General features: G+C 38.9%; 1 protein-coding gene across 9 annotated transcripts in view; it reads right to left on the minus strand.

The window, feature by feature from the left end:
- The window catches only part of atp2b2 (ATPase plasma membrane Ca2+ transporting 2), a 150,437-nt gene extending 126,624 nt beyond the window's left edge, over positions 1–23,813 (minus strand). For 3 of the 9 annotated variants that reach the window (XM_042405957.1, XM_042405948.1, XM_042405958.1), the window contains exons 1-2: positions 22,340–23,813; positions 21,484–21,519 (exon numbers count right to left, since the gene is read on the minus strand). The gene's annotated coding sequence lies outside the window, so the exon portion shown is untranslated. Of the gene's footprint in view, positions 1–9,170; positions 9,428–21,483; positions 21,520–22,339 lie in introns of those variants that run through there. The other 6 variants (XM_042405955.1, XM_042405949.1, XM_042405952.1 and 3 more) reach the window with 5 other exon arrangements.
- Positions 23,814–25,503: the final 1,690 nt, after the last annotated feature.

The following is a 25,503-nucleotide window of genomic DNA, read 5'->3' on the forward strand; positions in this document are numbered from 1 at the left end:
TCACCAAACAACTTAAGAGAGCTTAATGCTGTAGTCTCTGAAGTAGGTGTATGTTTGAGAAGGATTGGTCGAGTCTTAGGGAAAAGGTGGGTGGCTTCATCTTTCAAAACAGTAAATGCTGTTTGGATGATGTATGCTGTACTCTACAATCACCTCACAGCTGCAAGTAAAGATGTGAACCGAAATTCAAGTGAAAGATGAATGTATGAGGGGCTAGCGGCAAAGTTGAGCTCAATTGCTTTTGTTAAAAACCTTGGGCCGCTGATGGACGCACTTGAGGAGCTTAAAGACCTGTCTGAGCTTCTGCAGTCCAGAGACATTAGACTGTCTCAATCAGTCAATCTGATAAAGAGGCAGCTAGATGTTTTCAATACCATGAGCAGGAACCCAGACAGTGGCCCTTTCTACAAAACTGCATGAGGCTATGCAGCAAGGTGCTTTTAAAGGCATAACACTACAGAGTGGCAGCAGGCAGAAGTTAATAGATCCCAGAATGTTCTATGAAGCACTATGCAAAAGCAAGCAAACAAGAATGGTCATAAGTGAAGAGGAATCACTCTTTCACAAAGTCAATGTGTTGGATAAAAACACATGGCCAAGCTCTCTACCATTAATATATGGGGAAAACGAAGTAATAGAACTATGCAATCTTTTGAAAATGAGATTCTCTGGTGTTAAGCAAAGTTATAGGGATTTTAAGGAGAATGCCATGTACCAATGCAAAAGTCCCCTCTGAAACTTAACCCTTACATACTGTTCATAACCTGACCCTTCATGATATGGAACGGGTCATTTTTGACCTGGCTCAAGTATCCCTTTATAATTAGTCCCTATACCCAAATTTTGATAATGTATTTTGCATCAATAGATATCTTATGAGTCATTAATAAATGGGTGATTTATCCGTCATTAATGTATCAGAGAGCAGAGAGAGTGTTTCCTTTAGATTTGACACTATTTGTTTATAAAGCAAATACTTTAACAATCACGCTAAATTATGATCTCATGTTATCTAAAACAGGAGAACAAAACAGCCATAATTATTTCTATGATTTTTTAAGCAAAGGACGCAACAACATTTTTGAATGACAGGTTTCATTATAACTATTAAAACCATCAATCAACACTGCCTGCAAACCACATGCCCTCCTTTTCTGTCAGTCGTACACAATAAACTCTGCACTGAGTGTATTAGTCATAAAACAAAACAAACTGGTTTGCAAATTTCAAACATACAAAACTGCAAGAGAACATTACTTTTACAGTCCTTTTTGTTGTGCAAAAGTTGCATCTCCCTCTCTGTTGTCCCCTTGTGACAACTGACTGTGGTACTGCAAACTGATCAGGGCTAGATTCAGACTACTGTGCTGCTGTGGCTGGCTTGTGGGGAAGGTGGCATCGCCTTTGCATGAGAGAAGTCACAAGGGCCTTTCCTCCATTTTGTCTGTTTTCCTTCTCCTCTAATATGTTCTCTTCCACTCACTGTCTCCTTTTTTATCTATGATTAACAGATCCACCAAATCACTCCTTTCACTCCACCAAATCAGTGAAATAGGCACTCAGGTACTTTTTATAGTCCTATGAAAGCTGCCGTACACCATGGGGAGGACTATGTTGAGCAAACATTACGTTGGTTGCCTGGTAATTGATGGGTTTGATTTATTACTTTCTATAGGCTTTATTTGCAGGTGCAGATGCCCACCTGGGTGGGAACCTGCACCCAGGGTGGGAAAGTGTAGCAAGGGACACACTGGTAAGGGAACACAGATAGTTCTCGTGACAGTGTCAAGAAGAGTGCATTTACAGAAAGATTAAGTCAGCTGTAGTTTTGCGCACACTGCCAACAGTATCTGGAATGACTTTGATTAGCATTTTAGTGTTCAGAGCAGAGGGTTGTCTCATCTTGTTATATTTTATTTACAGTTTGTCAAATGACATCAATCAGATTTTGAAGTCTGTGCGCACACACATGTACACTCATGGCAATCCTGAAACCACAGAGCCCCCCGGCATAATAAATCCCAATTTAACCCCTGATTATTTGTAATCCCTATTTACATCTCCTTAGCAATGAATTACTGCCACAGAAGACTGTCTAGTTGCCTCATGGCTCAGACAGAGAATTGTGCTGTAAGTGGCATGATTTTCATTGTTTTACAAGAAAATATTAATTGGGTTCTCAAGGATTACAAGCAGTGTTTGGATGACTTAACATACTAGACTGTACACTATACTGCGATGTATATTGTTAATTTCTCAAAAAACATCAGAACAAGTCAAGAGGTTGCAATATGTAGCACAACAAGCTAGTGAAGCTCTGTAAACGGCACCGCATCTGCCTTACAAAGAACTACTTTCTGGAAACTGAAAGCTTGATCGCTGTTATTAGTCTTTGGAGCCGTTTCTTAATGAACTACCATGACTATAATCTTCATGACGAAGGAACATTTCACCAAGTGCAACAGTGTGGCTCACTGATGTGTTTTTAATAGTTTTAAGATGACAACGGAGGCAGATATATCAGGCTTTGAATACACACACAATACTTGTAACTGGGATCAGTTCATTGTTGGCTTGGCTCTGCACATGAGATTTGTTGATGATGAAAAAATACAGAAAATTGCCAGTGTTATCCTTTAATTATAGAGAAAGTCGCCATAGTGACTTTCATCTCCCAAATAAACAGTAATGTACTGTTCAGTATGATTATGAACACACAATGATTACAGAATTTTAACAACTACTTATTCACTGTGATGGATTACTAATCTCAAAGATTATTCCCAGATAACTGTCATGTGACCAAAATGAATGGACCCCATGACAGCCTGGAAGGTAGAAAATCAATCTAGCAATGTGTGCTGTGATAAAGTACAAATTATTTTTTGTTAACAGGCTAAAGGGATTTTAAAGGCACAGTCACATTGTACACAAGAGAGGCTTGCTCTCACAGAGGAACAATCTCACTGTGGAAAGGTTTGAGGGAATGTGTGTTGCAATATGATGATAATTGTGGCTTATTTGAGTAAAGTGTACAGGTTTTGAGTGCTTGAAACTCAGATTGTTGTTAAAGGGAAGAGCTATTTTATGTTGTAATCGAGTGTAAAATGAAAGAAATATATATTCAACTCGAATCACCAATACAATATGTAATATACTCATGGATGCAGTGCACACAAACAGACAAGCATATAAAACAAACAAGAAAAGCAAACCATCCACTAATTTCCAACTTCAGTTTAACCCACATAAAGGTAGATCATCCACTATGTATGTATTTGTATAGATTTTATCAAGATTTGAGATAGTTTTATGTCAACGGATCTAAAGGTAGCAGTGTTTACTCTAGGATTTTTTTCAGGGGGGTTGGTAGGCCCCCCCAAAACTACTAGTGTTGTCACAGGGCGGGCGTATCACGGATAAGTGGTGTCAACAGTGTCATCATAGATGCACGCAATAAGGCGGTTGTTCGATATATTTCTCTACATTGAGCCAAAATTAAACAAGTGCACATAAATTAGGTAAATAAACCTCCTGGTAGGAGTGCGAATTTCACAGGAAAACACCATAGCAAAACACACAACAGATCTCCATTGTCATATCTCCATTATATCACCACAGAAGCACAAATATATTAAATGCTCAACTTACAGGGTCTTGACTGTTGTTGTTGATTAATCCATCTGCATTGATGCAAGTTTTAAATTGACACATTGTAGGAAGATGATCAATCTGGTTTTAAGTATCACTTGCCTTTTGAAAATTCGGTCTGTTATTGAGTTACCACAAAAGTAAACTAGGATACATGTTTAGGTTTTTTGTTGTTATGTTTAGGCTACTTAAGTTTTTTAGGCCTGTCATTATTTAAAGTGAGAGAGAGAGGAGGGGAGAGACGGAGAGAGAGAGGTAGATTTAGGTCCCATAGGCTTTCCTAATTATTGGCTGATCACAAGTCATGACTTGCTGAGAAAACAAATAAACGATGCTGCTTTAATACGAGGGAGTTTGTGAAAAAAGGGAGAAATGAAGAAAATGGAAGATATAAAGTTTATCCCTCATGTGGACAAGTACAAGACAAGACAAGTTTCTACAGGACAACAGTGAAAGGCTTTGGTGGCTATAAAGCGCAATATAAGTAGTCTACAACGGTTTCCATGGGATTTTTTCGCCATTTAGAGCAGGAAAGCTACTGGCCGGTGCAGAGAAATAGGCTTTTGGTGTGAACAACCCAACTGCAACTCGTACACAAAATCACGGGACTTGGACACTGCGTGTGTTGTGCGAACCTAACATGCGAGGGCACACTGCACGCTCTGACCGAAGAGTCTTCGCTAGGTTCACACAGCACACATAGTACAAGTTCCATTTGTTTTTATTTGTTTCTATCAGGAGGGGCGGGGGTTCCGTTGACAGGGGCGAGCCGACCCTCCAAGGCAATGGTAAACATGGGGTAGACAAGACACCAACTGGATTGTTTAAGCAGTTAGTCCTTAGTAGGTAACAGTTTGGCCCTCAGGCTATTGAAAAAGGCAAGAGATGAGTGATCCCCTGAACACGTTTTACATGCAGTATTGATACAGAACCTCAGACTAAAATAGATAATGTTACAAAAAAGTGAAAAGAGATTAAAAAACACTGAAGAAATAATTAATAATGTCGATATAATGACCATTGGCATTAATTTTTTTCATTCAGCTAGTACACTCAAATAAGTTCAGAAAATGTGTTTAACTTAATTGTAATAAACCCTTTTATCAGAAAACAGAAATGTAAGCTGAATTAAGATATTACTTTAATGAAAAATATCAAAATTTGACATTATTTTGAAAACTGCATTAATGGTGTCATTTTGGCAATTTATTTAAATACAAACTTAAAAGAGGAGGTCACATATACACACACAGGCCCATGGCTGGAAAAAAAAATAGCACAGCTAATTCACAAACACAATGTAGGGACTCATATACTGGCTAAAAATGTAGATGGTATGGAAATATTCATAAAAATCAAGGGACGACTACATGATCATTGGTTCATGGGATATTTTAGTATGACGACATCCTAAATCATTCAAAAGAGAAGGACAATCAATTATTTTGTTGAAGGGAGAGCTAAAAAATATCTATGGAAGACAATGTTCATGGAATTCCAGTTTTGTACACATGAACATTTCATAAGCTTTTCCTCTGCCCCCTCTGCTCTTCCCAAACCTCTTCTCTCTTTCTCTACCAGGCCCTCATACCATTCTTCCATTCTTTCTACATATCTCCTCTTTCTCCCTCTAGCTGCAATCATTACAAGAAGCTAATTAACTAAGACCAATGACTGAACTGAGTAACCTCACAAGCAGACTGGGGCAGCTGGCTATTTTAGAAAAAGTTTGCTGGTTAGGCAGCATAGAGATATTCTGCTTAGAATGGACACAATCCCTCAGCCCCATCAGGAATAAGGACATCTGGTTAACCACCACATACAGGAATATCTGTTCTTGTATTTCTGTGGAGCAGGAACTCGAGCATGGGCATTCAGGTTGCTCCTCGCTAAGCTTCGTACCGCACTGCTCTTTGGTGCACTGAGTGCGTGGGTTCATTGATTGTATCTCTCTCCTGGCACTTTAATGGTCGTGGTACACTCGTCTCTGGACCCAGCATTAGCATGGTCAAGTTATTTCCTCTCAGGGGCTATTTCCACTGACCGAACAGGATTTTTCCGTTCACTCCTTTAGACTTGTGTAAGAAAATGGCAAGCTGTGTTTTTCCATTATTTCCTATACACTGCCTGATACAAGGAGCAAGTGGTGACTGTGCTTTGATTTATTTATTGCTAATATAAGAGGCTGTTTCGCTTTACTTTTGAAAAAAAGTGGCCCTCTCATTAGGCAGTAAACCCTCTGCTTGGTTCCAACTGATTCCACCTCACCAGAGGAAGGTTTTGTTTCCTCCCAAATCCTACACACATACAAAAAATACACACAGTCACACACACTGTTATATGTTCAGAGTAAAATTGATAATTATCAACATACTTTCAACTTTAAATCTAAATCTAAATCACTGTACATGTAGATAAAAGTATCTCCTCAATCCTGTCTCAGAAATTACAATTATATATGACTAATTTGCTTTTGTTGTTTAGTGAAAGTATGCTCAAAGTATGCTCGTAGTAATTACAGCATTATTACATTTTTTTTATGGTTATGTTAAGACACTGGCATAACGAGGTTAAGGTTAGGGAAAGATTGTGGTCTTGGTTTAATACGATACAATAATACATTAAAAACTCTGCAGTGACTTGAAGCGCAAGACAGGATGTGTTTATTAACATTTAACCTAACCCATGATTTTTCACTGACTTTAACCAAAGCGCTTTTGTTGTCTAAACCTTAACACCCACGGGATTCAGGATGCAAATGGCCGACTCTGGTGTCGATGTCCAGCGCTTTGTATGTTCTCCATCCAAACCAAACACCCTCCCTACGACATCTCTGTGGTACATACAGTATCTAGTGTTTCATTCGCATGAAAAAACGTCTGTAAACATAATCCATGTTGTGGTTACGTTGCGATTACAACGCAATTGTGAAACAAATTACTACTATATAACTACTATACTACAATTTGTAGGAGAGAGGGTTGGTCTCTTATATGCCTCAATTATAAACTGACCTGTAAACTGTACTTCAAGCCCAATCTGTGTACTGACCAATGATGCACAAGCTTCAACACAGATAATAAGCTATTTTGTATGTCAACAATATATATGGTTCTCTAAAATATCTGTTTTATTTGACCAAAAAAAAAAAAAAAAGATCCTAGCTCAAGGTCCAGTTACTGGAAATCTTCTGGAACTTTCAGCCACTTCTCATGGCCTTCATCTTTATTCATGAAGGCCATGAGAAGTGGCTGAAAGTTCCAGAAGACTTCCAGTAACTGGACCTTGAGCTAGGATTTTGAAAAACTACAGAATATTCTGATTAAGTGGACTTTGTGCTAAGAATTCTCTGTCAAACGACTATTTCCAAGGTCAATAGTAAAACCTTCAAGCTCATTTTTATCATTCCCGCTTTTATCCCAACTCATTCTACAGCATATAAAGACGATGCTAAATACCACTCAGCCATTTGAAATCCCCAGATTTCTGTCTTAGTGCATTTCTTTCTATTGTTGACTGGACCATAAGGCATACTGAAGGTATCTACAAAACATCAACATCAATTTAGTTAGATAACTGAATAAACTACACACAGGGAGAAAAGGTAAAGAAAAAAATACTGAGAGCAGAGGAGAAAGTGGGAGTGAGAGGAGGTGAGTGATGAAAAACAGTAAGAAAAATATAGAGGGGGGAATCCAGGTGGGAGTGCTCCATCAAGCAGCTTTTCCCCGTGCAGTAAAGGATGAGGGGATGACTTACTGAAGGTAATTCGACACACATGCACACACAAACACACACTCTCCACTGCAAGTAATTGGTGTCATGAAAACTAACCTGTCAGTACACCAGAAGGTAGCAGTGCTCTCTTACAGCTCGATCCCACACCTCACCTCATCATCTCCCTGCCCTCTATGTCTCCTACACTCCCTATCCCTCTGGTCTTTTCAGTGCTGCATTTTTTGAGCTCCCTCTGTCCTTATACTGCACAATTCTGTCCTTAACCAATGACTCTTTATGGCACTCAAAAAAGAAAAAGAAAGAAAAGACAACATTCCAGCTAACTGGTAGGGAAGTAATTCAAATACCTTTCCTTTTAAAACTTGAAAACTGGAAGTTAATCCTTAATAGCTCCTGTTATTTAAGGAATCCCAGATAAAACGCAACTGCATCAGATGCAATTAATTACATTTTGATTAAAGGTTACCATTGAGGATATCCCCTGCAGAATACCACTGGATTACAGTATAAAACTGCAGTATGCCATTAGATTACAAAGTCTTTAAACAGAGCATATAGCCACATGATGTCTCCTCAGTAGAGCTCTGCAGGTGAGCTGTGCAGAACACTGCAGGCACAGGCTATCAGTGAATTAGGCACCATATTGCCAATTACATGGCAACTGGCTACATGGGGGAAATATGAGGCTGGAGCATTAATTGTGCTTTTAGAAATTAAATAATGTGTTATGTTTGACACCTTGAATAATAATGAAGCATATATTTTTTTTAAAAAAGCACTTTTGGGCATTTAAATGTGGCCCAAAGAAGTCCATTGGCCATAGACTCAGCTCACTGCTATTAGCCAATGTATTCATACTATCATCAAACTGTGTGTGAGACTGTGTGTTCAAGCCTCTCTCAGGAGACTTTCCAGTGCCTCCATGTTGTCACAGGGTTTGGCACTGGTCTTGTTTCTCCAGATGTTCCCACCATCCTCTCTCTCTCTCTCTTTTTTTAACGTCTGCCTTCTCTCTGACTTTCCATTTTCAGGGATGAGAAACTCACTTTTAAACTTTCCATGTCTTGCTGTCTGCTTCCTCTGTCAAATGCAAGCACAACCTTCACCCAAATCCTACCCCCTTCCTTCCCTCTGTAACTGATGAGTAAGTTTGTTAATGTTTTCTCTGCAGACAAATATGTACTTAACTGTAGAATTTCCTTATTTAAACACATTGCAAAGATGGTGTGTTGTCAAAGACAGAAAAACTGCCAAGAATAAGGATTAAAAAGACCGGAGCACTCAAACTAAAAAAGCCATATCTGATTATAGTTTTAACAGCAGTCTCAATTAATGGTGGTAATTTGCAGTTTGCCTTAAACAGAGGCTATTAAGGGCAAACTTGATGTGTTTATAAAGACTTAAGAGTTATTGCAACCGTGACTACCATACATTGACTACGTCATTCCAGTACAAATGTTGATGCGCTACATATGCTTAAACAAAACCACTTACAGTACAAGCCAGTCTCTTCTCTTTGCTTTTAAGCAAGAACTAACATCCTATACAACCACATATTTCTTTCTTCAGTATTGAGACCACTTCAAAGGAAGTCTGAAGTTGACTGTTACCACAGCAATTCCACAAAATAAAAGGTGACATTAAAGGATTACAAAAATGGAAGTACTTCAATACATGTCAAGTGTAGTGTAACTGCCTAATCCCTTTGTGCTCTCACCATAGTGACAAAATCAGCCTTTCAAATTCAACAGAATGCCATTGTTTTAAAAGGATTTACTTACAGTGAAACAGCAGACAGGAAAATGTAGTGGTGGTGGTGCTAGGTACAGTTTCCCCAGATATCCTTTTTGGTGCTGATGATAGTTGTAGTAGCAGGGTGGCCTGTCCAAGACTAAATATAACCTAGAGAGCTTGTAGCAAGAGTACACAGCAGGCCAAACCGGGCTTTTCCACATCGCATGGACAGTGTATTTGCCATAAGTGAACTCATTCTGAACGGTTGGAAAGCTGCACAGCACGGGAAAGTACAGAACAAGAAGCTTCCCACTAGGGCTCTGTCCCTAGAACAAATGAAGGGAGAGAGGGAGGGAGAGAAGGAGGGAGGGAGGGAGGGAGAGATGGAGGAAGAGAGAGAGAGAGAGAGAGAGAGAGAGAGAGAGAGAGAGAGAGAGGGAGGCAGGGAAGGAGCCAGTTTTGTGTATATATAGGACCTGCCAGCATGACCTCTTGTAAGGAGAACACACACTGACACACGCATAGCTTTACTGATGAAATGATATTCTTTGGGATTCCCTTTTACGGTGTAAAAGATGAGTGTGTGTTTCGTTTCCATTCTGTGTTTTTTCTTTTAGTTTTTTACTGCAATGGCAAAACATTATAAAGCACACTTATATTTTGTAACTCATAATTACGACCACAGTTACCACTGAGCTCACTGCTTCATGACACTTACTACCTGTGATTCCTGTCCCCATTGTGTGATGTTCGCAAAAGCAATAGAAAGGATAAGAGCAGTTACCCTTTTAAATAGCAGCATGATAAGCTAATATGAAATTCAGTTAGAATCAAAGACTGTAAAGCACACAGGGTGAAGCCAAGGCAGAGCTAAGTGGTGCGAGCAAACAGTAACCCCCACACCAGAATGTGATCGTAGGGACCTGTCAGTCAAGTTACACAGGCTCTCAAACATACCCCACTTTAAGTTTTAATATTCTCTTATTGAAACAAAACGTTTTCACACATTTGATTAATAAATTAAGCTAACTAGATCCGAGGTTAAATTTCTAGAAAATAATCACATTTTAAATTGCTATCAGAGCACTGGTTTAGAAAAATTCCCATTAGATATTCTTCAAATTGTTCAGTGCTACAGTCACACTCTTCTTGCCATCTATTTAAAATGTGTTAAAAAAAAAGAAATAGCAGGAAAAAGAGAGAGAAAAAGAGAGAGGGGGGGGGGGGGGTGCAGAGGACCTAGAGAGTAGGTTCATGTTTCATAAAGATGGGACCAGTTACTGAGGAGGCTACACGCTTGGAAATAGCAGGACACCGACCTTCTTGCAGCAGGGTGGCGACAGTTCCTGCCAAAATTTGTTTTCTTGCAATCTGACTGGAATAAGATTGCGAGAATGTCAGGAGTGTAATAAGAATCAGGCACAGTCTGCTACTGGGGATCCACTCCTAGAGGACCTATCACCTTTAGGCACGTCTACACTGTCTGCAACATTGTCCCACAGTGGTTGCAACTTGGTTACAATGGAGGAGTGGGAATAGACTGCCTTGCCACATCATTTCTACTTACGCACCATAACACAATCTGTTTACATCACAAAGCAATGTTGGTGAATAATGATAGTCAATTTGCAGAAAAAGATGAAGATATTGAAGATGTTTTGACACTCAAAGAGCCACAAGATGAGCCTCAGGATCCTCAAGTAGAACTTCACGGGAATGCCCAGACATTTAAAGGCAGTTAGAGCATGTTTAGCTTCTGTAAGTAAAGTAAGCATTGTAAGTAAAACAGAAAATGTGGGCAGGGTATCATTTTGAGAGGAATTTGGGTGCTATATTTTCTACAACATATTTTACATTTATAAATTCAAGCGAAAAAAAAAATTTAACAATAGCTGAGAGTAAAATTATTCTTGACCTTGGAAATAGTAGTTTTACAAAATCATTTTAACTCAAGGTGTACTTACAATCTTTTTGTGGAGCTTCCAACCAGCGCTAATCATACTGAGCCATCTTGACAATAAAGCAAACTCCATCTTGCAATGAAGACTGAGATGCAGTCAAAAGCTCCAGAAAAAGCTTGTAAGTGAACATTGTGTTAAAGATTATTCAGTCAAAATATTAAATTATATCTCTTTTTCTCTACTTATCCCTCTCTCTCTCTCTCCCTTTCTGAAAATTCTGAACAGCTATCAGTGGAAGAGAAAGTATTTGGGCTTGTAAACAACCAGCTGCGGGGGGAGCCACGAGGAAAATTCAAATCTTTTTAGACTGTTCCCCCTCAACAATCATGTGTGCATGAGCAAACAAGAGTGTCATAATCTTTTACTTGTGCACTGAGACTATTTTCCACAACCTTGACATGACGCACACACACACACACACACACACACACAGACACAGACACACAACAACAGTGCTTAAAGTCTTAACAGAAAAGGATGACATGAGGCAGAGTGGAGGTCTTCCCATGCCCCCCTGCCCTTTCTGTTGGAATTGGACATCTCCCACAGGCTGAGCTGTAAATAGACAGTACCCCCAAAAACTTCACACACACACACACACACACACATGCATACACAAACACATATGCATGTACACACAGAGAACTATACTTAGACGTCTACTCTGGCCTGCCACCATGTACTCAAACTGTCTCTCACCACAGTGAGATGGGGCACATCAGCTTGACTCCTTAAACAGAGACTGAGCTGCATTTTCCCTTTCACTAATAGCAGATCATATCTGTAAAATGTCTTAACTTTTAAAGAAACAACTTCAGAAAGTTGTGCCAAATACACTTTTGCAGACACTGGCCTGCTTATGTTTGATAAAGTACAGAAGCATGTGAGTTCACCACATGCGGTGCTGGTTCTTGCCTCTCTGGCAAGCTCATGGAACATCTGTAATTGTTAATGTCCGAATAGATCACAGTAATAGTTTATGATATGTCAAGAGGGGTCTAATAGCCATACCACAGAGCAGAAACAAGGTTTTATTGAACTATTTGTCAAGAGTGAGCCACTTCAAAGATTGCACAGTAAATTACAGTGTAAAACACTGCGATTGGCCAACCTACAATAAAATACAGTGAATTATTGTAGCCTGAGATATTGCTCTTCAGGGGGGGATGTAATTGTTCCCTGTGCCTGTAGTCTAGGTAGCGTGGAAAGACGCGTGTGCATGCAAACACCCAAATTCACAGACACTGAGATGTCTTGACATATGATCATCTCCCTGCAGCCAAAAAGCACTCCAAAAATGTTTAGTTCATTAGTTTATCAGGACAGAGAAATTGAGGCAGAAGTAAAGGAACAGCATGTTGCCTACAGGACATCGAGGCAATGAATGAGAAAATCATTTGTCTGCTCTAAGTTGCCACATGAATGTTACAGTAAATTGCTTACAGTGGTACCCATCATTATGCATTTATTTGCTGGTAGTCCTGCAGCCTATAACTTTTCAAGCGAACTTTAGTAGAAGTGAATAAGTATCTTGTGGGTACAACGCCAATCAATCAAATGAATGATTGACTATTACTTCTGTCATTAGAGAAGACTGTGAGGCTTTCAAAACATTTAATCTCAAACAAGGGTACTGCAGTGCAGCATTTGCTGCTGTATCATGAGTGTGTAGGATAAGTGGGACCTCAATGATGGCTGTATCTAAATCCCATAAACAGGAAAAAATGCTTCAGAATCATGATCATGTTGCTAATGTAGCTGAAGAGATAGAATTTTAAATGCAAAGGCAAATAAACTAATTTATGGCTTTTCTACTTCACATGTGATATGGAATGAAGATATGTACATACAGTACATACAGCTAGAACTGCAATAATTAGTTGACGAATTGATTAGTTGCCAACAATTAAATTAATCACCAACTATTTCTACGGTCAATTAATCATTTTGAGTAATTTTTTAAGAAAAAAAGTCAAAATTCTCTGATTCCAGCTTCTTAAATGTGAATATTTTCTGGTTCCTTTGACAGTAAACTGAATATGTTTGAGTTCTTGACTGTTGGTCAGCACAAAGCAAGACAACTGATGACGTCATCTTGGACTTTGGGAAACGTGATTGACTTTTTTCGCTATTTTCTGACATTTAATGGACCAAACAATTAATCGAGAAAATAATCGACAGATTAATCGATAATGAAAATAATCATTAGTTGCAGCCCTACATACAGCTTTCAAACACACAATTTTAGTAAAATGACAGCACTGATCCATGATTTTGTTGTGATCAACCGATGGTAAACCACCTTAATAAAACCATGACACTATTTTTAGTTAACACACTGATCTACTTTGCACAACTGTGTGTTAGGTCTTGTAGGGATCACAATAACTAGTGTGTGAATTTGTGGATTTGACTATATGTGTGCGGTTGTGGACAAAAACAGGTTATCTTCAGTGAGCCGTCCTCAACTTCTCATAAAATCAGCTCATTCTGACAGCAAATCCTCAGCGTGTTGCTTAATCTGAAAAAAACAAGTGTTGAGTGTCACATGCAACATTTTCAAACGCCCTCTCTCTGTCTGAAAGGTTGCTCACAGCACAGTACAGTCAGAAAATATTAGGGCAGTGATACATTGTTTTGCTGTGTTGGCCCTGTTATACAGCATATTGCATTTGAAATAAAACAATGCAGCTTCCATTTGATGATATTAAAATCCACATCAGACTAAAAATAATGCCAAATATCAATTTATTTGGAAATCAACAGTGTTTGGGGGCCTCTGTGTAGCACTGTTCTGAAACATGACTCAACCTCTGTGTTGTTGCCTGGGAAACTCTTGGTAGCATAGCTCCTTTAAGGAATAGAGCAGTGCGTAATGTGTGTGTGTGTAGCGAGTGCGTGGTTGAGCGAGTGGCAGAAAGGTGACGGATAAAGGTGACGGTGAATGTGAACAGAGCAGAGGAAAAGGTTAGCAGTAAAGTGTTAGCCTGGCAGTAAATGTACAGTACAGACTACAGTGTGTGAGTTAATAAATGCTGCAGCTTCTCAAGACCAAGAAAAGTTTCATCCGTTGTTTCTCCAACTGCTGGAAAAGTGAAAGGGGTTAGCTCCAAAGTTTGTTAGCAACAATGGGTCAGCCTATCTTGACCAGGCTCACTTAAGGTGGACTGACCTTTAAGGTGAACCACCTATTCTCATTTCAGTGTCATTCTCAACCGCTCCTGAATAGAGAATGGAGAAAAGTGTAGCCGCTGAGTTTTGCTCAGCACACATCACTGCCATCCCCCCTCCCCACCAGCCGGCACTGCCACCACCCCGGAGCAGTCAACCTAGAGGAGACACTGCACAGTTTTAGAGGGCAGAAAGTAACAAGTTTGCCTAACTTTGTGGTTATCATATTTGTTACTTGGTTTCAAGTTCTTTGTATTCAGCCAGTCTATGGCACACAGATGCTATCTTCTCAACAGCTGGTATCTGGTGATGCTTTGCCAGGCCTGTACTGCAGTTACCAGCAATTCTTGTTTGTTTTGGGTGGTTTTGCCTTCAGTCTGGTCTTGAGCAAGTGAAGCACATGCTTTGGTGAATTTAGGTAAGGTGATTGACCTCAATCCACCATTGTCCTAAATTTAGGGGACTTTGTTTGAAAAACACATCGATTTGAACACCCTCAAACACTCAGTACTTTAACCTTGTGTCCATTGTTAACTTAAATCCAATGTGGAGTAGAAAACATAACAATGAAAAACGTGAAATCAAAAACATCTGTCCTAATACTTTCTTTCTGACTACACTGTGTGGGATAACTACTTTGGTTCAAATAATCATTATATCAGATATTAGTGATTAAATGATTAAATTAAGGATACAAAGGTTATTTTCAATCAAATTCATTGCAGAATACAGACAGCACAAAATAAATAACAGTATAACAATATGAAAACATTTGGGTTAGAGGGCAGAGCTGCAATGACTTTAAAAAATAAACGGTCTCATCGCATCTATTTTATGTGTGGCATTTTACAGGTGCACCACACACTTAGAGTGCTGTTGTGATTCAAAACAAAGATGGTCCTCACCACACATCATCACTTACCACAAACAATGTGAACACAATATCCCTAAATTGAGATTAGAGCCGAAAAGATTAGTTGATTATAAAAATCAAATAATCAACTATTCCTTTAATCGATTAATTGTTTGAGTAATTTTTTAAGCAAAAAAGCCAAACATTCCCAAAAATAAATACATTTAGTTGTAGCCCTCTTTGAGATTTCAGCTTTAAAATTCTGAAAGAAAAATGCTTGATATAATTATACTGTTATAATAGTAACAACAACAACAACAACAATAATAGTAATACTGTTCAGATAGTCAATGCACAAGCTTGATTCTTACATGGGTTTTTAGCTACATTATTTATAAGAATCTGCAATCTGCAATCGACGGCTAATTGATAAAGAGTGGTGGAAATGCAGAGAAAGAGAGAACAAAGATAAAGACATGAGACAAAGACAAAGAGAACATGATCACCAAGGAGTATTGTGAGCACAGATGGATTTCTGAATCCCCTTTACTCTGCAGGAATCCTGTTGCACAGCTTTAGTGGTATTTAGACAGTCTGTGTCAGTCAGTAAGCATTGGTGCATCAGCAGGGCCTTCATGCAGTAACACACTATGTGAACATAAAAGTGCTACACGATTCTCTGCAACCTGCATTTGTTTTGCATTAATACTATGCAATTTATAAAGTAGCAACACAAAGTAGCAGTGCATCACCATCTTAAAAGTAGTATTGCTATGATGGCTACACTGCTTCAGAACAGCTTGTTCTGGAAAAAGAGTGACAAAGCGTACAACACAAGGACACCTTCAATGCCACAACAATTCCACACAATGACAAATGATTGTGACTACTGAAAAGCCTTACTGTTGTAGGGGTTATTACTCTCAACATCAATACACACCAACAGAGCACAGCGTTGTTTCAATCTGAACTCCTGCAGCTGATATTTTTTCAAGAGATCAAGGTTCTTCACATCCCCAGTCCTTGTAAACGATCTTTAATATGGTAAGCCCTTGACCTGCAGCATAACACTGACACAAAAACTCAAAACCATTTCATATGTCTTTATTACCTGAATGATGCAGTACCATATCTGTCAATGCCACATAAAATCCTCCATACAGTATCCCAATCCCAGTTCATGACCTTTGTGGCAGGCTACCAACAGCATCATGAAAAGCCGTCCATAATGAATGAACATGAAGTGGAGATAAATTACTTCTATCTACAACAAATTGGACATACAGACAGTAAATCTTCCAACCTTGGTGTCAACACATCTTTAAGATTAAAAATACTATATGATGCCAATACACAGGTGTGAAAATTTTGACAGCCCATTACTCCATCCATGCTGAGGTGGATAACCAATTCTTGAGCAGCCGTGCTTAACTCAAAGGAAAAATGCACGGGAAAGATAAACTTTTTCTCTGCCTTTTATTCTGATGACTCACTCTTCACCCATGGGCATGACATTTGAATTCTAGTTCTTAGTGTCTGCAGCTTGCTTCAGGTTAAGGTTTTTACAATGTGCTATACACACTAGTTCTCTGTTTTCCAAAAAATGTTGGTACAAGAAAGTTCACAAAAGGCTAAACTTCTTCATCTCTTATGTAATTATTCACTTTGTGTGCCATATATTTGCATATTTGTCAACTGTCATTACTGCCAAAAAGTTAAAGGAACATTAGCTTGTAATTTATTCAAATTTACTTGGGACTGCTTAGCTACACAAGTTTGGGTGACGTCCATTGTTAAAATAATACCTATTTGGTTATGGTAAGAGAACAATCATGGTCATGGTTAAAAGAAACCAATGTTGACTGTCATAGGAAACGGGAAGTGAACTGTGGTCTCTCATTTTTTTGTTGCGTTGACCCATCCAACCACCCTGACCTTCTCCCTCTGCTGACTTTGTGGCTCTATAACAACGTCATACTATTTCCTCTTTTGCTCCCGATGGACAAGAGTCATAATTCCTGTGGCTGCTAGAGAGCTTTGTCACTTCAGCATGAACATATGTGTTTTTGGGGCATTTGCTGAAATAACTGGTGCAGTGTTTTTTCTTGGGAGGACAGTTTCAATTTACAAAACATTGGGCTACTTACTATGAATGACATGAGAAACATAGCATACTGAATATGAACATGACAAATTAAACATACACTTTCATTTTGCTCCTGTGAAAAGATGTGTTCAATAACAGTGAAGTTTTTCATTGAGAATACTGGAATAATGTTTGTTGGTTGAATAATGTTTGGGACTTTTATAATTAATATACAAAAGAAACCATATTATTCTCTCCACAGAAACAAAGGAGATCATACAGAACAGGAAATAAATTGGTAATTTAAATAGTTGATTGGTGAAGTTATCAATACTGTTGTTTTTCTAACTTCTTTTGACTTTCTTCAGTGGCACTAGCATTTAAGTAATGGTTAAAGGCGTTTCCTACTGCCTGTTAACCTCCATGGATCTCTTGAGGTCAACTATCCTTGCAAGAAAAATGTTTTCCAGCTCAGATGGAAAATAACTTTCAAAGAACACAGCTAACATGGTTTCCCAATTTCCAGTTTTTCAGAATACAATCAGTGCTAATACAGAGGAGCTTAGTTTTTGGCCAGACCTCAAGGACAGGCTCTATAAACGCAAATGTCTGTCCGTCACTCACTGACTGAGTGATGAAGTGACACGGCCAAAAGCCCCCAAATCTTGGGACAGCCAAGTATCCCAGAATGCATTTCACACCAACCAGCAGCGATAGCAGAGATTACGCTGTTGTAATTTTTGCTGTATGACTGTTAATATGTCACTTTATTAAGTTTTAATATTTTTTCAGGCATGAAAGTAACCATTTAGATTCCCAATATGTGGTCAGTTTATCCAAGTAACGCCTATTTGGAAATTTGTAAAGTGAAGCTTCATGTTTTTACTGGACAGAACAACAGAGCTGCCTTTGGGGCTCTATATGTACAGATATCACCACATTTAAGTAAATATAAATGAATGAATGAATGAATGATCATACTGCGTCCTCCCGTCCTCGGAAGTTTGTACTCCTCAGTCAAACTTGCCATGTCCGAACTAGCAAGTGCGCAATTCCAAACTTAGAGTACTTGGTATATGAGAAAGGCCCCATGTCAAATTGGCTTTAGTCAAAGCCCAGTGCACTGCCTGGGGGCTTGGTCACCACATGTCACCACTTACTATATCCGTCATTTTGAATTAAAAGCCCTCTAGCATTTCATATACAGTCCAGCCATATACTACGTTTTGACCTAGTATTATTTTTTTGGGACCTAATTTGTTATTTCATACTCCTAAACAAAGAGGAATTTTTGTTTGCAGATGCTCTATTTTGAGTGATTTAATTAGTTCCTGCCACTGAGCATTTGGCAATGAGTTATCCATATCAAACAAGATGTGCACTCCCACAATGCAACTTAAAAAACTCCCACTCTTTTCTAATGCCACATAGTCATGCACAGTGAATTCTGTTTCGGAGAAGTGTAACACAGAACAGCAAGTCAGCATGGAGGAACTTAGGTGACCACTCAGGAGGTACCTGCTGTGCCTCATACGTGGCAGGAATTTTAAGCCTAGGAGGTGGGAGTATGAAAGAAAAAATCCTAAAAACAATGCATGTATAAAAGAGAAACAGAAACATATGACCCTAAGGGTATAAAAGAGAGCAAACAAAAGTAATATATGAACTAAAGTATTACAAGTTAGTTATCCAAAAGTTTGTCACTTACATTGGTGTAATGCATAATTCCTTGAAAATGAAATGCTGCAAGTCCCTTTAGTCTCACTGAAGGCTTTGTTGAGCAAATGGCTTGACCTGAATGCTCCCAATACAAACAGCCCACTGTAAGCCTTCTAATGTGCGGTTTACCCTGGAGTCTAGATTATCTAACTGCAAGTGCTGAATGTCCACTTTTGCCAAGACTCAGAAATCAGGCAAGTTGACACAGCATGGCATAATTACATATTCCTTACATAATAAGGTAAACAGTAGCATAAAGCTGAACTACATAATAAAATGTTGGCTAATAAAAAATATAATTTCTTATTTGAGGGTATAGTGCAATCTGGTAGCTGCAATTGGCACAATTAAACACACTGCACCAAAGTAGCTATTTGAAGGGCACTGTTGGCAAGCAGCACTATCAGTCTTTCTGGATGGCTCTTAGCATAACAGCAGTCAGTTTATAGGTCGAACAGCCAAATATTTTAGTAGCAGAGCTGCCAACATCTAAATGGTGAAAAAAACACATAGTAGTTGTTCTTTAAGAGGGACATATAATGCACATTTCCAGGTCTATATTTATATTTTGGGGCTCTATTGGAATATCTTTGCATGATTTACAGTTCAAAAACTCTATATTTATCTTAAACTGACCCTTTATGAAGCCCCTCAGTTCAGCCTCTATCTAAAACAGGCCATTTTGGCTCCTGTCTCCCGACAAGCCCATTTTATTCTGACTGACCAGCTTCCAGAAGTTGCCCTTCAGCACTAAATAAACAGTGCCAGTAGGATTTCACTTTTTTCTCATTCTTTGCTCAAAATGGAAACTTGTCAAATATACATGTTTGAGCCGTTATCTAATCCAAAATATGCGAGTGGACAACACAAACAACCCATGGAACAACCTTAGCAACAACCTTAGCAATAGAGGCTATGGGATGGACGGCTGTTTGTTGGCATGAGTGAACAATCTGACGTCATCACGTCGAGGACATAGAGGTAAAATTGCACACAAAGCGCTCAGAGCAGGCTGAAGCCTCAGTTTTTGACTTTCAGGGAGCATTTTACATATGTACCCCTCAAGTTTTGGAACTATGACAATGTTTAATGAGACATAGACAGATGAACAGGGGACTTCTTGCTTTTTACCAATTAAGACTGCATGGCTGTACGTGTGAAAACCGTGGCCACAATATTGACACAAATCCAACTGAAGAAGGCCTAAATTATTGTTCAATTTAACAAAGAAAGAAAGAAAGACAGAAGCCTCCTCAGTGTAAACAATTTAAATTGCCTATCCAATGCTATAAAGATGAGTTTCAAAGAGGAAACTGACAGTGCATAAGTTACTAGTATAAAATCGAACACTAACATTTTTTTCGAAGTGACAGATATGAAACAACTCTGATCTCAAGTTTTTAATTGGCACATTTGGACAGCCAAAATGACAATCCCATTTATCACCCTGGGATAACACCATGGACCATGTGCATTCAATCAAGCTACTGAGCAAGATGGAAGGAGGAGAGGAGACAGAAGACAAAACAGAAAGAAACGACTCAAGGAATATAATCAGACACTGATTTTTCATCCATCTGTCCAGAGATTCTGTGAGGACCATAACGCACGCCTGCAGTACTGTTTTTGATTGTTGCAGTGAGAATTTGTCATGGTTAAATTGATTCAAACACTGTGCCATGATATGCAAATGACAGACTGAAGGAACACTGAATGTGCAGCAGTAATTAACGGTCTTAAATGGCTCATTAGAATTCATGATTTCATTAAATAATCAAGTATTTTATGTGCAAACATAATTAAATGGGCTTTTTGTTGTTGTTGTTTTCAAGATTTACCTAAATGGTGAATTGATTGTCCATTGCTTTCGAGTTTGCTCTGTTTTGGCCACATTTCTGCAAACAGATTCGTTCAACCAATCTAGCTCTATAAGACATTCATAATTGTTGCCAAGGTGTTTGCCCCCTCAGCGCTGTCCAGCATGCAACAATTTCCCCAGCCCACTTAGATTTCACACGCCCAAACACACACACACACACACTAAGATGTCAGCTCTTACTACTTTACAAAAGCAAACAATGTAATTATGTATGCATTATTCATTCACACAGTACCAGAGGAACTACTGTTTATGAGGTAGATTTATGGAGATGGCATTTTGCCTTTCAAACTCAGACCTTTATATATTTAATGTTAGCTTAGATGGAAATTCAACAAACTGGGTCTTGTTTTCATGGTTTTGGCCATCACTCTTGTGGGCAACCCAGTAATCTAAGCCACATATTTGGAAGTGAAATCAAAAGTGAAGACACCTGAAGTGATCATCATAATCAGCCAGGGCATTTTGAATGTGCATGTGTGTGTAATTACAGTAAGTACGGTAGGTAAAGGTAGGAAATAACTCTGCAAGGCTTCACAGTTGTTTTCAGCAGATTGTTAAGGATACAGCTGCAGTGTCCACCTTCGTTTTCACTTCACAATAATTGGTTTAAAAACTGAAAATGTGATGTGGTTATATACTGCAATTGGTTTGTTTAAAACAAGTCAGGTTGTTCATGGGATTCCCTCACCTATCTTTTCCATCATGCAGTAGAGCCCAGACGATTCTGGAAATACATTCAAAAGAGTGGTACGTGTTATTAAAAAACCCTATCATTTATTCAAAGATATTTTTCTGTTAATCGGATCCTTAGCTTTGTAACTTGAATGAAATGACAATACATGAGAGGCTCAAACCAGGCTATATTACACTCAGTGGTGTGAAGTTGTCTATCATCTGAAAGCCTTCAACAATTATCATAAACTTACTATATATCTCAAATCACTTCGGCTTTAGAGTATAGTAGGCTAATCATATAAATAAAATAAAGTAATGGCAGCCTGAGAAACAAGTAAACCTCCACTATATCGTTGACTTCATCTTCAGTTGTACTACTTTGAGTTGTACAGTACTGTTGGCAGGGCAAAGTAAAAAGAACAAAAATTTTTTTTAAAAATGAGTCGCCCTGTTATATCATGAACCAATCATTATGTCCTCAAACTGTATAACATGAAGACAGAAGACGTTGCATTTGCAGGATACATCCGCAAAAATAGAAGTGGGGAATAAGAAACTAATTGGTTGCATCCGTCCCAATCTGTACCGCTGCATACCTGCGGCAGAATGCAAGTCTCTGTGGCAACGACAGCAGACAGACTGGGTAGCAACAGTGTGTCATTCCTGCCGACGCATCTCACTACGGATGCCAGGGCATCTCCCGTTATCACCGACTCTTCATCTGACAGCGGTCTCCTAACAACCACGCGACATGGACAAACTAAAGAGGGAATGCAAAAGCTAGAACGCTAAGAATTATCTCCCACCACCACCTCCACTAACTAACTGGATATGTGGGTGATATTTTCCAAATCGGATGCGTGTCATACCTGTTTCTGCTGTTCCAGGAGGCAGAGGAGGAAGAAGAAGAGGAGGAGGAGGAGGAGGAGCAGGCGCTTCAGGGTGAAGATAGTTGCCGCATTTAGAAGATCAGGAGTTAACGTGTTGGAAATGGAGCTTGTGCTGTAACTAGCAGGGACGTGGTGCTCCGCCGTCCAGTCACGACGCACGTCCCGTCACTTTGCGCACCGCGGTGACTTTTGGCGCACAGCTGCACCAAACTGAACCAGGAGCCCAGTTATTGTGCAATAATATCTGAATCAAATGTGAGGGTTTATTGTAGCTTGCCTGCTTGTGTTAAATTCAGAGAGGGGTCTAACCGGTTTTGTAATTAAAGGAAGGTTTAATCATGACTTCAGTATAATGGAGACAAACAATAGCTAAAGTGAGTTGCAGTGCCTTTTACATCCTCATAATATACAACTGACATTTTTCTAGATTTATAAAGTCTAAACTGATTAAACGGAGGGGTAATTAAGCTTTGGTAGTTTTGTCATCCACTACCTCTCTGCTTTGAGTTTCAAACAACAGTTTCCTAACTTTAAGACAGCATAGTTAGCCTAGCCAAGATAAAACGTTAAGCTAACTAACGTATATAAACATTAACTTGCTGTTTGATTCTGGTGAATTCCTACTTTTTGCCTCGAGGCCCAACCTTATCAGTTCACCATATCTCCTCATCAGGCCCCCAATAACAGTCACTCCCTTACTTACCTACAGTTTGCCTCAGTTTGTTGTGTAAACATCGTTTTAACGATGTGAGACTATTGTGTTGTGATTAACCGTTAACGTTAGCTCGATAAGTAACGTTAATTACATTGTTAGCTAGCTATTATGCATCTGATAAACTCCAAGACAAACTTCATAAACAACACTTACCGCAGTTTTGAAGACATTTCCAGGTGCCTCGGAGATTCTACCATCACAGTGAACTGAAAAATATTCATTTTGCTGCCAAATGAATATGTTAAACTCCTTTCATTAGTTGTGAGTCTGTTTCTTAAAGCAAATAGAGATGGCTGCCGGAGGAGACATGTCTCCATAATGCAACATTTATATTAAACACCAAGGAGAAGAAAACATTGCAGCTGGTGTTGTTCAAAAGACAAACATCAACATGCTCAAAAATGAAAGTAAGATTAAAACAAGATAAATGAACCTGTCAAAACGTTTAAGTGTTGTGTAGCACAGCCTGAATGATACTTAATATTTGAGACAGAAACACCAATATTGATATTTTACTCCCTAAAAAAATGATTACAGTATATTCAAGGCTGCAGTTATCACTGAGGACTCAGAGGTCATGTATGAAATTTAGCAGTTTTAGTAACCTTTGTCTTTTATAGCCTGGTTCCAGTATTTTTTTAAATTCTCAGTTGACCAATTCTGACATATTTTAGGCCAACAAAAAATAATAATAATGATTCAGTATTTTCCATAAGAGAATGTTATTCCTGGACTGTGGACAAGGCTTTGAAGCAGCTTTTCGAAAATGCAACATAAATGAAGACTAAACTGAAAAAAATATGTTTTATGAAAAATCCAGTGCACCAGAGTTTCTAGTGCATTGGGGAAATATTTCCAAAATCCTAGCAATGGATATTTTGGCCATATTTCATTTGTTTCATATAAACGTATATAAACACATTTTCCAAAGGATCCCTTATTTTTAGAATTGTGTCTACAATGTGTACTGAGCAGGACATTTTACAATGTTGTAAATTATGGCAGCACTGTCTCTAAAAAATAAAAAAAGGACCCTTGAACACATCTTTTGGCATTTCTGTAACCCACTAATTTTCTTATTTATTACCTAACATCCTGTATGTCGACACCAATATATCTGCAGTACTCTAGTATTGGCCTGCTCAATTTATTGGTCAGTCTCTAGTGTGTAGTACAAGGTGCTACAAGATTTTTGGCATTAAGTTAGTTGAATCCAGTAATCGCCAGGATTTAATTTATGAAATCATGGCAACATATGTCATATGGAAATGCACAGAGGTCATGTTATGTGGGTCTCTGCTCATACAGGCAGTTCTCGGCAATGTAGACAAACTGGCTTAAAAAAATATTAAAAGAGAAAATGAACTTGTCCTCGCAAAGACAGGGGGATATGGCATTCTGTAGTTCAGTAGACAATAAGCCAAGAATCGCAGCAGCACTAGGATCAAGAAAATGAGAAAATATTTGTTGCAATTCAAAAGAGTTTATATAATGAGAAAAAGGCAAGTAAAAGACAAAGGAAGTAATAATGACCCAATAAATAACAGCACAAAATAAATAACTTCTCTTTCACAACCCATTCTAGATTTAGGTTTTCAAGCCAGCCCTGTTCACTACATTCTGTCTTTGAGCTCTAATGTACAATCTTTGTGAATTAAAATGGCCTCAAATGGCTATACCTCCCTGGCATTGGGTGTCAAGTGAATTCCACTCATTTGGCCTTTCAGGTCACACAACTTCTACAGCCAAAATAACAAACATGCCTACTTTTTTCATCCTCTTACCTAGTGTGCTTTCTTGTTTGAGGTTGTATTTGCTGCTGTCATTCTGCAGTGGGCAACATGCAGGGCGCTGAAAATTGATTTACTGGCAGAGATTTAGATTTTTCCATTACGCAGTAGGCCTACACACGTGTTGCCAGGGTGGGTTGGTTGGAAACAGCCCTTATTGGCCTATATATCCTTGAAAACACACCTCTTTACTCTGCACTATGGCAAAACCTTTTGTTCACTGCTCAGTGTATCACTCTGTAATGAGTTTTGTTGTCGATCATTAGAGTTAGATGACAGTGGTCATGTTCACTCCACCCATGCTGCATACTGTACTCTGTGATGTCGATCAGCAGATGGGTCGCTGACCTGCTCTCTTACCCGGGCCGGGGCTGTGTGCAGAGGCACAAATGGAGCAGCAGGAGCAGATGGGGCGAGACGGATGAGAGGAGGATGAGACAGAGATATGTGCTTAATATTTAACCAGTAAAGCAGCATGCTGCTCCACCCAGGGAGGGGGAGGATAAAAATCATTACACCGAAGTGACACTGATGATGGAGATGCTGGAATTCACAGGTGGAAAGTAACTAAGTGTCAAATAATGTACTGCTGACATTTTGAGGTGTTTCAGGAGACAAAAGGTTACACTTTACACTAC

Source organism: Thunnus maccoyii, chromosome 3 (assembly GCF_910596095.1).
Source record: "Thunnus maccoyii chromosome 3, fThuMac1.1, whole genome shotgun sequence".
Taxonomy (NCBI): Eukaryota; Metazoa; Chordata; class Actinopteri; order Scombriformes; family Scombridae; genus Thunnus; species Thunnus maccoyii.